Below are 13,964 nucleotides of genomic sequence, written 5' to 3'. Positions count from 1 at the left end.
TGGGCGAGGAGTGGGGGGGCGGGTGACGGCCGGATAGGCTGCAGTCTTATAACAAGAGATGTTGGCGACCTGGCCAAGATCACTTGTAAACAAACAAGTGGCTTCCCCGTTCTACATTTAGCTCTGCTTGTGCAAAGCAGGGCTAAATGTAGACAACAAATTACTGCCTGGCGCCCGGAATTGCATGTCCCAGGCGTTGAGAGATTTCAAACCGCTGCCGCCCCTCTGCTCCCTGCCGCCCCGAGGCCGGGCCTCGGTGGCCTTGTGGGGCGGCAGGGAGCAGAGTGTTTTGTATTGTTGTAAGCCTTCCCATGTGCACCCTGCTACAAAGGCTGGTTATAAATGTATGAATGTATGCGGTTACCATCTTTTTCTAGTTTGACTATCTTGGGTGTGGTGACGCATTGGAGATCCCGGCATGCATCTGTGGTTGCTGGGCCTCCAGTGCGTCCCTGTACCTTGTGAGGAGAAGTAGGCTACCTCCTGGTACACCTGCATTTAATTTATCAACTGCATTAATATGCTCACACTTGGAGACTCATATAAATAGAGTTAGGACCACACTTTGCAGAGGTGCCTTGGCGCGGCAGTGTGGCTTCTACATATTTTTGGCCAAAGGTTTGTGCAACTAAAACCTCTGCTTTTAACGCATACTGTTGACAGGGCAATTTGTTTGGTTGCAGGCTAGCTGGCAGGTGTGCTGGGGATTTTTTGTGTTTTGTATTGTTGTAAGCCTTCCCAATGTGCGCCCTGTTATAAAGGCTGGTTATAAATGTATGCGGTTACCATCTTTTTCTACTTTTCTTGTGGGGAATCTGGCCCTGTCCGTCAACAGATCCTCTCCTGATCAGAGCTGTACGGAGTGGATGTCACCGTTTTGACATCCGTGTTTGTACAGTTTTTTGCAAAAAACTGAAAGTGCCTGACCCCATGTTGGTCTATGGGGAATCTGATGTAAATGGGCACGTGTCCATTTACATCAGATTACTTCTGATCCAGCACAATTCGGTCTGTCAAAACGGATCAATGATCCATCTATTTTACCGGACGGAGCCGGGCTAACCGGGTGTAAGTGGACTCTCGTCCGATAAAACCTGGCTGCCCATAGACTTGCATAGAGCGTCCGATTGGGTCCATCTGAAAAACTGACAGGGGGACTTGAGCGGGCCATTCATCTGAAAGGGGCCTAAGTATGAAGTGTTTAGCTCAAGGCAGAAAGATGTGAGGTACAGAGCAAATGATAGGAAGCTGGAGGAGCATCTGATGCCTTTTGTTATTGATGACTGAGTGAGTAAGGATTAGGAACTAGAAAGGTTACCTCTGTATTATACAAATTCCTGCCATTTCCTGTGGTCACCACTTGTTTGTTACAGATTTATTATGGAGCAGGACAACAATCCAAAGCATACTTCTAAGCTCTTCAAAACACATTTGGCAAAGAAAAAGAATGCTGGAGTACTGTTCTTGATGGACTGCCTGGAACAAAGCAGCTCACAGCCCTATTAAAGAAGAACTCTCACCAGAAGTTAAAAAGGCTTGTTAAATCCCCCAAGGGACCCAGTGCACACAGTACTTGTCCCCAATAAAGTCTATGCAGTGGTTTGGAAATAAAATGGATGGAAATCTGTGCAGTGGTTTGGAAATGAAATATTATGGAGGTACAGCTAGCACTGAAGCCACAATCCCCTCTCTATTCTGCAGCCCTCCCTGTCGTGCAGCCCTGTGCTTCCTCTGCTGCCTTAGTATGGATAAGAGTCCACAGCCACCAGCTAGTTTGGAGGTGATTACTGCAATAGGAACTGTCAACCACAACACCGCCGGGTACTACATTTGTCTGTAACATTTGTAGTATCTGGTGAGTGCTGCTGTTGGCTGGTGTTTTTGTCCATGACGTCGCTCCTGTGCAGCTGCCATCATTCGCAGCAATGCAAGCTGACAGTTACTACTGTAGTAATCTCCTCCGAACTAGCTGGTTGATGCAGGAAGTTGTGAGCTCAGTCTTTTATCAGTACAAAGAGAGCAGAGGAGGCACATGGCTGAAAATGTTCCACCTGGCACTTTTCAGAAGAGGGGAAAAAGCTCTGTGGGTGCGGTGCCCGATATATGCGCTGTCTGTCACTCCCCATGCTGTCAGTCAGAACTGCTGTCCCCTTTGTCCAAAGTTGTGGTGGACGGACGAGTTATCTGACAACACTGCTCAGCAGCTCCCGCACAGATTTTAAAGGGGACAAGTGCTATGTGCACTGGGTTCCCTGGGGGATTTAACTTCTGGAGAGACTTCTTTACTTTTTTGGGGGAAGAGCTTTACCAGAAGGCCAGAGAAAATCACCCTGCATGCCAATTTTACCTTTAAGAACAGCTAAAGAAGGCCTGGCTTCAAATTTCCCTGAATATCTTCAAAAACTGACAGTTAAAACATCAGTGGTCTAGAAACTGACATTTCCATAGACAATTGATTGTTTGATGAATTTAAGTTTGATGAACCTATGAAAGTTTCAGCAGGAAGCTTTGGGGTGCTTGGTTCTAGATACTGTATTGTAAGTCTGAGATTTCTTGATAGATTTACCTGGCACAAGACAAAAGCATTCCTCCTTAATTTTATCCCAGTCTGAGCGCTTTCATTTGAAGGCTTTTAGGCATAATGTATAAGGTGTCATGATGGAAAACAGGTGTTATTGCTTTCATGCTTTGACAGCACCTATCATAGCGGACCTGTACTTAAAATCTAAAGTCTGGCTGTCAAACAGGAATTCATTAGTACAGGTTGATACGACAAAGCAATTTGTAAGAAAATAATAACCTTTAGTATGTAATTTCTGGGCTGTAGAGTATTTCCGCACATGTGACAGTCATCTTCCTTTCTTTTCACAGGGACCTCTCATTACTTAGATATAAAGAAAGGCATATGCCCACCACCCCTTCTGGTTACTAGATTAAGACCAAACTTATCTTGCAATGTTTAACAGATGAAGTTGCCTCAGTCTAGGGTTACTTTAAAGAAAAATTCATGTTACACTGCAGACAGTGTCTGTCTTTATGGTGAAAGTTTTTACACAATGGATGGAAGACCAACTAGACAGAGTTGGGCCCAATAAAGAATGTTTGTCAGTAGCAGTTCATAGAATGGTTCAATCACTTTAGCTAACAAAAAAGTCCAGTCAGTGAAGAAAATGCTTAAAGGAGAACTATGAGGCGAGTGCTTTTCACTCACCTCATACTTCTAGCCAACCTGTGACAATGAGACTGTCACAGGTCGGCTCAGTAGATCGGGAGGTGAGCGAACACATACCGGGTTCGCTCACCTTGCGATCCTGTCACGGCTCTCCGCCGTGACAGGGGAGGGGCTGGATTCCCCTCTCCGATCCGCCAGCGCTGACTGGCGGAACGGACGGGGGAGGGGGCGGGTACAGCTGGCTCTGCCTTTAAATAGTTTTTCAGAAGAGGGGAAAAAGCTCTGTGGGTGCGGTGCCCGATATATGCGCTGTCTGTCACTCCCCATGCTGTCAGTCAGAACTGCTGTCCCCTTTGTCCAAAGTTGTGGTGGACGGACGAGTTATCTGACAACACTGCTCAGCAGCTCCCGCACAGATTTTAAAGGGGACAAGTGCTATGTGCACTGGGTTCCCTGGGGGATTTAACTTCTGGAGAGACTTCTTTACTTTTTTGGGGGAAGAGCTTTACCAGAAGGCCAGAGAAAATCACCCTGCATGCCAATTTTACCTTTAAGAACAGCTAAAGAAGGCCTGGCTTCAAATTTCCCTGAATATCTTCAAAAACTGACAGTTAAAACATCAGTGGTCTAGAAACTGACATTTCCATAGACAATTGATTGTTTGATGAATTTAAGTTTGATGAACCTATGAAAGTTTCAGCAGGAAGCTTTGGGGTGCTTGGTTCTAGATACTGTATTGTAAGTCTGAGATTTCTTGATAGATTTACCTGGCACAAGACAAAAGCATTCCTCCTTAATTTTATCCCAGTCTGAGCGCTTTCATTTGAAGGCTTTTAGGCATAATGTATAAGGTGTCATGATGGAAAACAGGTGTTATTGCTTTCATGCTTTGACAGCACCTATCATAGCGGACCTGTACTTAAAATCTAAAGTCTGGCTGTCAAACAGGAATTCATTAGTACAGGTTGATACGACAAAGCAATTTGTAAGAAAATAATAACCTTTAGTATGTAATTTCTGGGCTGTAGAGTATTTCCGCACATGTGACAGTCATCTTCCTTTCTTTTCACAGGGACCTCTCATTACTTAGATATAAAGAAAGGCATATGCCCACCACCCCTTCTGGTTACTAGATTAAGACCAAACTTATCTTGCAATGTTTAACAGATGAAGTTGCCTCAGTCTAGGGTTACTTTAAAGAAAAATTCATGTTACACTGCAGACAGTGTCTGTCTTTATGGTGAAAGTTTTTACACAATGGATGGAAGACCAACTAGACAGAGTTGGGCCCAATAAAGAATGTTTGTCAGTAGCAGTTCATAGAATGGTTCAATCACTTTAGCTAACAAAAAAGTCCAGTCAGTGAAGAAAATGCTTAAAGGAGAACTATGAGGCGAGTGCTTTTCACTCACCTCATACTTCTAGCCAACCTGTGACAATGAGACTGTCACAGGTCGGCTCAGTAGATCGGGAGGTGAGCGAACACATACCGGGTTCGCTCACCTTGCGATCCTGTCACGGCTCTCCGCCGTGACAGGGGAGGGGCTGGATTCCCCTCTCCGATCCGCCAGCGCTGACTGGCGGAACGGACGGGGGAGGGGGCGGGTACAGCTGGCTCTGCCTTTAAATAGGCAGAGCCAGCTGTCACTCACGCAGCTGGGCGGATCTCGACATCAATGTCGGGATCCGCTCCGGCGTCTCAGTATACCGCGAGCTGTAGCTCGCGGTATACTGAGCCTAGGGTGATGGGAGGACGCTAGTTTGTGTCCTCCTGTTACCCTAAGGAGAACTATGGTGAAAAGCTGTAGCTCGCGGTATACTGAGCCTAGGGTGATGGGAGGACGCTAGTTTGTGTCCTCCTGTTACCCTAAGGAGAACTATGGTGAAAAGCCCTGACCCCATAGTTCTCCTTTAAAATGAAACCTCTAAAAAATATGTGCTGCAACACTTAATTATAACGGCATCTGCACCTACAGTTTTCTCTTAGCTTCCCTCCAAAGTCCTACAAATATCTGTTCATCCTGCCAGTGAAGTCCCCTTAATGTAGCTTCCTGTGATAGTGTGGCAATGATGCTGCACTGCTCCTGAAATCAGAGCAGAGTTGCCTCTTTCATGTAGGCTGTGTCTGCTTGCACTACAGTGGAATGAAAACATGTTGCAGGGAGTGTGGCTATCAGCATTGTCACTGCTGATTCACAAGCCTGTAGCTTATCAATCAGCACCTGGCCACACCCAGTCCTGCCCACTGCTTTCTGGATTGACAACACTGCCTCTGTTGTTGAAACCCTCCCACTGTGAGCTGAAGTATCTGGAAGGGAGAGCTTGTGAGATACAAATGAAGGAGGAATTGGCTCTGTCAGAGAATGAAAAAGTTTTTTTTTTTAACTTTACAAGGCTTTTGCATCACATTGTAGCTGGACTTCGCTTTTGTTTAGACTGTCATACAGGAGTCTTTAAGATAATTGGGGCAGGTATTCAAGTACAACTAAAGCAAACCTTGCAAGAGAAAGCAAGGTCTACTTATTAAGTCGCCTACCCCCGCCCCACCTTCTAAATCGCTGTATAATAGTAGTACCAAAATGTACCTCTGGAGAACGATCAATACTTACCTAACCAATGTCTTCTGCACTGCAGGGGCTTATATCTCCTTCTGTTCAGATTCATGGGGAATGATGAGTACCTCAAATATTGCGAGATGGCGCTTCAGAATAGTGCATGAGCATCTTCTCAAGATGTTCCCAGGATCTCGCAAGAAAAATTGTGATGTCACCCTCTCCAAGGTGCCGTGGGTTTAAAGTGAGGTTTTGAAAAATGCTGAGAGGTAGGCCTTTTATGACAGAAGAGACTCTGGTTGAGATTTATCAATTCTTTTGAACAGAAAAGCAATACCAAACAGGAGCAGTAAGACAAGGCTTCAGCTTGAGTCATGAATTCTTCCCTGAGATGCTCTAAAGTAGCACTGCAACGGAATAAAACCTGACCCTGAACACTTATAAATGATATGTCTGTTTACAGTGAGAATCTGTCACATCTTTAGTGATAAATCTGTCTTAGAACTTTGCAAACTGTCGCACTTGGTTGCCCAGGAATACAGATGCGCAGGTTTGTAAACTTGCCGCAGAGACTTTGCTGAAGGAGAGGCAGCCCGATCTGTGACTAATTGTGTCGTTAATTTTGCTTGCCAAATGTCCACCGTTGCATGTCTCTTCTGCTTCTCCACAGCTTGTCATAATTTTTTCCCAAGTTGTACACAGAGCCTTGCATGCACAGCAAAGTGTATAGTCTCAGCAGGATTTTGTGCTGGGATGAAGTAACTCCAGATGGCATGCATGAGAGTTATGTCATCCTAGCTTGGCCAAGATAACGAACACTCAGAAGACAACCGTGAAAGATGGAAGCATCGGTGATGGAGCAACGAGGTGGAGTACAGACACTCCACCTGGCTGTCAGCATATAGCAGGCAACAGATTTTGGGTCACAGGAGGACATAGTGAATGTCCTCCTGCGACCCTAAAGGGAGCTATGGCCAAAAAAGGTTCGACCATAGTTCTCCTTTAAAGTCCATTTGAAAATGCATCTATCTAGGACTAAAACTATGATATGGGCAAACTCAACAAAAATTTTTTTATTGCTTGTGACAGTCTGTATTGATGTAGTTTTTTTAATTTTGTCCATAGTTCCACTTTAATTTATAACGTTGAATCCCAACTTTTAAAATTTGCATTAGCTTTATATGACCTTGGGAGACATCATTTATATGGAAAGTAATTTCACTGACGTCAAACTAAACAGTACATAGGGTTTTAGAGTTCTAAGTTGAAGATTAACATTTCTTTTTTAGCAGTCTATAGCACTCATTATATGGTCTGCTAAATAAAATCAGTTAATCTTCAACTGTATGCTGTCTTTAGAAAAAGTGCACAAACCCTAAGTAGCTTGGATAGAAAGGATTTCAACATCTCGTAACTATCAATTCCATTGTAAAAAAACAGGTGTAAAAAATATCATTTAATACTGTGTAAGTTCCTAAATTTTATCGTCTATAGCTACAGATCACGTAAACGTAAATGATGGACATTACAACTTGTTTCCTTACTGAATGATTAATTTTTAAAAGAATTGTCACAGGTCAGCTAGAACTATAAGGTGAGTGAAAAGCACTCACCTCATAGTTCTCCTTTAAGAATTTTCTGCAGATGCAGCCGTGAGGGATTACTTAAATAAATTAATACTAAAGCTAGAATTATACAGAATATACTGTATCCTTATCAGTTATAACAACATTATATTGTTTGAGGTGAGTCATTATACTGATGTGGCATCAACACCTGTGGCAACAAAATACCAGACTTTAAAAGCTGTATGTAAAAGAAAGTATTAATAACTAAGAAGAAATTAACGGATCTTTGATGACTAACATCGTCTTCAGTAATAGTTAAGTCAGGCATAGCTTTGAAACTCTCTTGTTGCACCGTGTGCCTCAGGCGACTACTGTGAAATCTCCCTGCTCACTAACCCACCTGCCATCTGGCCTATCTTCTCCTTACCCTGTAGTAACAAGCAAAAACCTGAAACCTTCAACAGGTGTCTTTGATCCTGACAGCATGCAATAAACTTAGGAAGAAAAAAATGAAGAGAAAACAAAACACCAGATTGGTTTCTGTTAGATTCAATTTCCACTGTTTCAATGTTCACTGTGACCCAGCTCCTATCCCTTAGGGACAAATCCACAATGGTGAATACACAGTCTAAATTCAGTGATGCCTTCTGTCATATCACAGCATTTGGATCATATTGCTGTATGTAAGATTATGGTCAACAAAAGTGATATTGTAGAGATACAATAGGATGGCACCATATGAAAGGCACATAGCCTCGGGACTGTACTTAGAGCTCACGCTATGCACACGCTATTTGTAAGATTACACTCCTTCTGTCATCAACCACATTTCAGGTTTATTAGTGTGCACGTTAATACCAGAACCCACAAGAAAAGATGGCATGTTGTCTACTTTCTTTGCCAAGCTACTGCTGATATGTGAACTCCTCTACAGCTTAAAGCAGAGGTGGGCAATTCATTTTCTCAAGGGGCCACATGAGAAACTAAGTCTGCTGTGGAGGGCCATGCACTCATTTTTTTTCAAGGTTTTGTGCTTCCACGTGTTGGGGGTCAATCACATTGTAGCTGGGACGTTTGGGGTGCCATTCAATTAGGTGCGTTACACGGTAACCATGCGTTAATCGCATGGCATAGGTGTGAATGGGCCCTGAATGAAGCCTTATTGTCCCCACATAGTATGAGGCACATACTTAATTTATTTTTTTGATAGGTCAGAGGTGGGAGCCAAGAGGTGGAGCAGGCTACAGCAGAGGATGGAAGAAGATACTTTTCTGTCCTCCTGTAATGCTGGGAACACAATCAATGTCACTGGTTACTAGGACCGCCCAATGACTGCAGAGGAGGAGAACCAGCGGAAGCAGCTTATTGGCTCCAGTCACTGTCCGGCAGACAATTTCCTACTCTTTCAGTTAAAGTTTGTTAAAGTAGTATTAAACTCTCAATCTTTTCTTCAATAATGAATCCAGAGCAAACAAATATACATTGGCCAGCAAAGTATTTCTTTACATTTTTTCCCAAACACTTATAGACATCATGTTTCCAAACGACTCAAAGAGTCTTGGGCTCTTGCAGCTGTTAACAAAAACTGGAGCAGACAGAATCAGGAGCAGTTGCCCATAGAAACCAATCAACTGTTTCATTTTCAATGCTAAGCCGAACAAACCGAAAAGAGAAGCTGATTGGTTGCTATGGGCAAGTGCCCCAGTTGCTCTCTGCTCCAGTTTTTATGAATTCCTCCCACTTTGTTAAAGTGACTGATTGTGAAAGGAAATATCTCTAATGAGGACAGAAGAAAAACAGTGAAATCAGAAGTTCTAACCCTTCATCACCAGAAACGTAAACAACAAAGCAAAAAACAAAAACAAAGGACAAGTTTTGGTTTAAGTTGCACAATTAAATAGATCTACACCCAATTACTATAATCTAACACCATTTCAAAGTGCTTATAATCTTTTGAAATCTGCAGCTTTTATTAAAAGTATACCTTGTGTTTCTCCCATGAATATCCCCATTTAGGCACTTTCTGGTACGTGGCGACAACTGTCTCCCAAATGTGCTCCTGTGTTGTCACCCTGTCACATGCCCCTAGTGGACACTACAAGAGGCCGTGCTGACACACATTACACAGGCATGGTCCACCACTGTCACAATCTGGCAGCCAGTCCAGAATATAAGCACTGGTACGGGTCTCCGATCCAGCACTGACTCCTCTGTCCTCCTCTCCTCTGATGTCCCACGGAGTCTGTGCGGATGCACGCTGCTCCATAGACTTACCTTGTGCCTCTCCTTGACTCCCGGCCGAAGATCTGAACTGCGCATGCGCCCGTCCCAAGATCGTTTGCGGCCGCCCAAGACTCTTCAGACGTTTAGACGGGAGCGCGCGGCGAAGATGCAGGTAAGTTTAAACCCTTTTAAAAAGTTTTTTTTAAATGTGTGTGCATTTATCTACTGCTTGCTAGCAATAGATATATGCAAAAAACGCTGGGTTTAATAACCCTTTAAATTAGGATTTGGAACTAATTTAACATTGCTCAATTGCCTGCCCTGCAGATCTGGTGTTCATGCAAATGCCATTGTGCGTAATTTATGACACATCACACTGAGATATACTGCTTACTTTACTGTACATCTCATAAAGAACTTCAGTCAACAATGTCATATCAAAGATACACACCCCAACCTGGCTACAGTCAAATCTAACCATATGCTTCAACACCTGCCAAGAGACATTCCAACCTATGGGACACGCAAATATACAAAACTAGACAAGAACAAGAACTGCCTATTAACCCTCAATAAGTAAGATAAGAACTTTCTTATTCAAGTAGGTTTAACAATGTATGAGGACATCAAAGTTCATGGCTTACTAATTAATGGTTAATAAAGGGTTATTATATCAATAACTTATCCATACAAATTAGAGAGAAAAGTGAACCTGAGGAAATATACAGTATACCCACCTTTTTTCCTCCCTACTAATGCTGTGTTAGGCAGGGGGTGTCCTCAGTTGCGAGGCAACTGTCTCCAATTTTTCAGTCCAGTACTGAACACGTTATTAAAAGCATATTGCACTGCTGAAATTAGACAGGTAAGACAGGAACTTTGATCTTAGCAGAAGGGTGCCTTGCTGTGTACTGTTTACCCACCTGCTCCTGTGCATCCAGCACCTGTATGAACATTGTATTAAAACCTTAAACCAAGGCAAACAACTACATCGTTTTTGCTTGTTAGTATTTTGTGACAATTAAATGGACCTTTACACTCAAAAAATCAAATTCTACCAATGCATCCCTCTATGTATGAGGATTAACACAGACATGTCAGGTGTAAAATGCTGTGATTTTGAAATAGTTACCCTTGCAGAGCATTCACTTCCTGCTTAGAAAGGGCAAAATGAGTTCAGTTTGGCAAAGCAATGCACACTGGGATTGTCTTGTTGTCAGCAGAGCATTGCTGGCAAATCTCATCTCAGTGAAAGGCATTTCCCTCCCCTGAGATGATGTGCATAGTCACATGTGCCAGAAATACAGGAAGTAATAGGAGAGCTAGTAATCTGCCCTTAGTTATCATGGCCACTGCCAGAAGACTGGGGAAGAAAAGAGAAATAAGGTATGCAATGAATACTAAGCCTGCAATTATCTAGAAGTATGTGATTGTAGATTGTCATTACTGAACATTTCTAAAGAAGGGTTTGTTGTTATTTTAAAGATATGGGTAAAGGTCCGCTTTAACCAGTTGCCGCCCGCCCGTTGTAAAAAAAAACGGACGGACGGCACTGCTGCATTGGTGGGTTGCCGTCCGTCCGTTATGGGGAAAAGCCCTGACCCCATAGTTCTCCTGACACCTGACTAGGGACCCCACGTTGCGGATGTAATCTTCAACATGGAACAAGGACCACTCACTTGCTAAGGTATCTGGTGTGAAACCCAGCACTACTACTTTCCACACAGAACCATAGAAATCTTGGTTAGGCATTGGTCCACGCTTTATATACTAGCAGTGGCAACAATGTTCCGGCCCATGACTTAAGAGCTCCCCGGAGAGATTTCCAAGTTCTTGGAAGTTGGCCAGGCTAGGAAAGGAGCATTGTGGACATTGCCTATACTGTATGTGCTGTTGTGTTTTCACATAAAGTGAATGCAATATCCTTTATAACAAATATACTATATATTAAATTGTTTCATTTACAGGGTTTGTGTCTGTGTTTTGCACATTCATCACATGTTGCCTTGGTTTTGTAGATTTTATATATGATGCAGCGACAGGCTGAATTTATAAATGACTCCCTTTTGCATCATTCTCATCCTTTTATTACAGGCCATGTTATATAACTAGTATTGTGAAACTTAGAACCACAATGTGCTATTGAAGGCAGCATGCAGAGCTAACATTAGGATTACCAGGAACATGCAGTATAAGATGCATGTTATTAGGCCTACAGAGAATCTTGTAAATCTTCTAAGTAAACCTTGCCTCCACCTCAAATAGCTATTCCAGGCAAAAGCAATCAGTGAACTGCTAATGGTGGTATACAGCAAACTGCAGTTGCACTACACTGAGTGGCCAGATTATTATGACCACCCCATCAGTACGTTGGGCCACGAGATAACTCCACGAGAAGACTCCGTTGGGCCGCCTGATGACTCCACGAGATGTTGAAAGGTGATGCGAGGAATCTGACACTGCACTGTTGCCCTTGTGTTGTCTTGTACCAGTCTTGCCACTCTCCTTTCTGCTCTAACATTGACTAGTCGCTGACGGCCACAATTCGCACATTCAGACCCAGATATTTGCCGCGCGATATCGTGAGAAGTTGCCGTCCGCTGATTTTCAATGGAGCTGACCTATTGAATAGCTCCATGTTGCTCGTCGCGGTCGCTTGTGCGGGACCCTTTTTCTCGCGGATGTCGCGCGATTTTTCTATTTTTGCATGCAGCCCAACGGTGAAGGTCGCGCGATCGTCACTGGAAGGTGGCAGGTTTGAAAAAATGCTGTTAAATAAGAATGTTAATAGTAGAGGTGCACCAAAATGAAAATGTAAAAAACGAAACCGAAATGAAAACAAATATCAGGCCGAAACCGAAAATGTTTTCTATTCTAACTTTTTCAAATATTTTATTTTTTATAAACTTTTTTATTCATGTTTATTTTTAACTTTACTTTTAGGGGCTTTGGGGAAATATTGGGGATTTGGAGTTCTCAATCTTTTTCTGCAGCCCGTTATAAATGAACAGGAATCTTCTATGCTGAGTGTTCCTGTTCATTCATAACTTGGAGATAGTATTTTTACTATAACCACAATCATGAATGAACAAGAGGTGATGTAGATCACTTCCCATTCCTTCATAATTCAGGATATAGTAAACATACTATGTCCTCAATTATGTACAAACACTCAGCGATCACTGAGTGTTTGTACCCGCTCTCCATCCTGACAGCTCTCACAGGAGGCTGGGTGGGGCTGTGCGTGAGGAGAGCTCAGCCTCCTGTGACAGCAATGACCGATGTCTCCGCCCACACCGCCGCCCTCCATGCAAGGACAGAGGAGTCAGCGCTGGATCGGAGACCCGCAGCAGCGCTGGAGGGACAGGTGAAAGCGGCAGGAAAGAAGATCGGATTAAGGTAAGTGCTGACACTGACAGTGGGGGAGGAAAATTTTTTTTTTACTTTAATGTCACTTTAAGATTTGAAAATTAAAGAGAAGCTATCAATCGCGGGATTTCGCCCGATTCTCGTACGAGAATCGAGCAGTGTATGGGCACCTTAAGTGTTTGAGCAAAAATATAAAGAAATACTTTGCTGGCCAGTATTTGTTAGATCTGGATTTGTTGTTAAAGAAAACTTGGGGAGTGTTAATGTCACTTTAATACATCACGCTATCCAAAACTAAAGAGCATTGCTTCTAAATACACTTGAAATAGTTTTCAGTGGTAATGGCTACTCAGGATAACCCTACCAGACTGCTATGATGGATATTGGGTATAGTGGCTGCTGCGGTACTACAAGTCCCATTAGGCATTGCAAGACTGACAGCTCCAGGCATGACTCCCAGGGGCAGAAGCATGACAGGACTTGTAGTTTCACCCCAGCTGGAGTGCCGAAGTTGTATAGCGTTGTGCAGACAGACGTTGTGTTTCATCCCGTCAGTCTACACGTGGATCGCCGCCTTCAGAAGACCAGGCTCTCCGCTGCCACCAAGCGTTCTCTCCAGCGCTGCCTGACTCGGGACGCAACAACCTCGCATGAACTCGTACCCTCTCCCAGGACAAACACAAGTCATCTTCTAAGATAGCTATGAGAAAGACAAAAAACATGATGAGAGCCGAGGACAATTCGCTGGAGAGGTGACATTGTGACAAGTGGCTGCACATTGATGTCATCCTCCCTCATCTGCTGTGTTGTGACATAATCCTGGGAATGGTGACCGGGGTGACATTGTACACACACAGGGCTCTGATCACATTGTAGGGTAGTGATAGAGCACCTACAAGCAGCACCGATCACAGCCTGTCACCTAGGACTTTGCTCGGTGCTGAGCTGCCCAGTTACACGAACCAGCAAATCACGGCTCTGTCACCGAGCAGAAGGCTCAGCCACATAGCGGGGCGCAGAGAGGGGCGTGCAGCCCAGGCTTGTCTCCATGCAGTCACACCATCCTTGTACTGCCACCAA

The sequence above is a fragment of the Nanorana parkeri genome, unplaced genomic scaffold, assembly GCF_000935625.1.
Source record: "Nanorana parkeri isolate BGI_ZX_2015 unplaced genomic scaffold, ASM93562v1 scaffold208, whole genome shotgun sequence".
Taxonomy (NCBI): domain Eukaryota; kingdom Metazoa; phylum Chordata; class Amphibia; order Anura; family Dicroglossidae; genus Nanorana; species Nanorana parkeri.
This window is presented reverse-complemented; position numbering follows the sequence as displayed.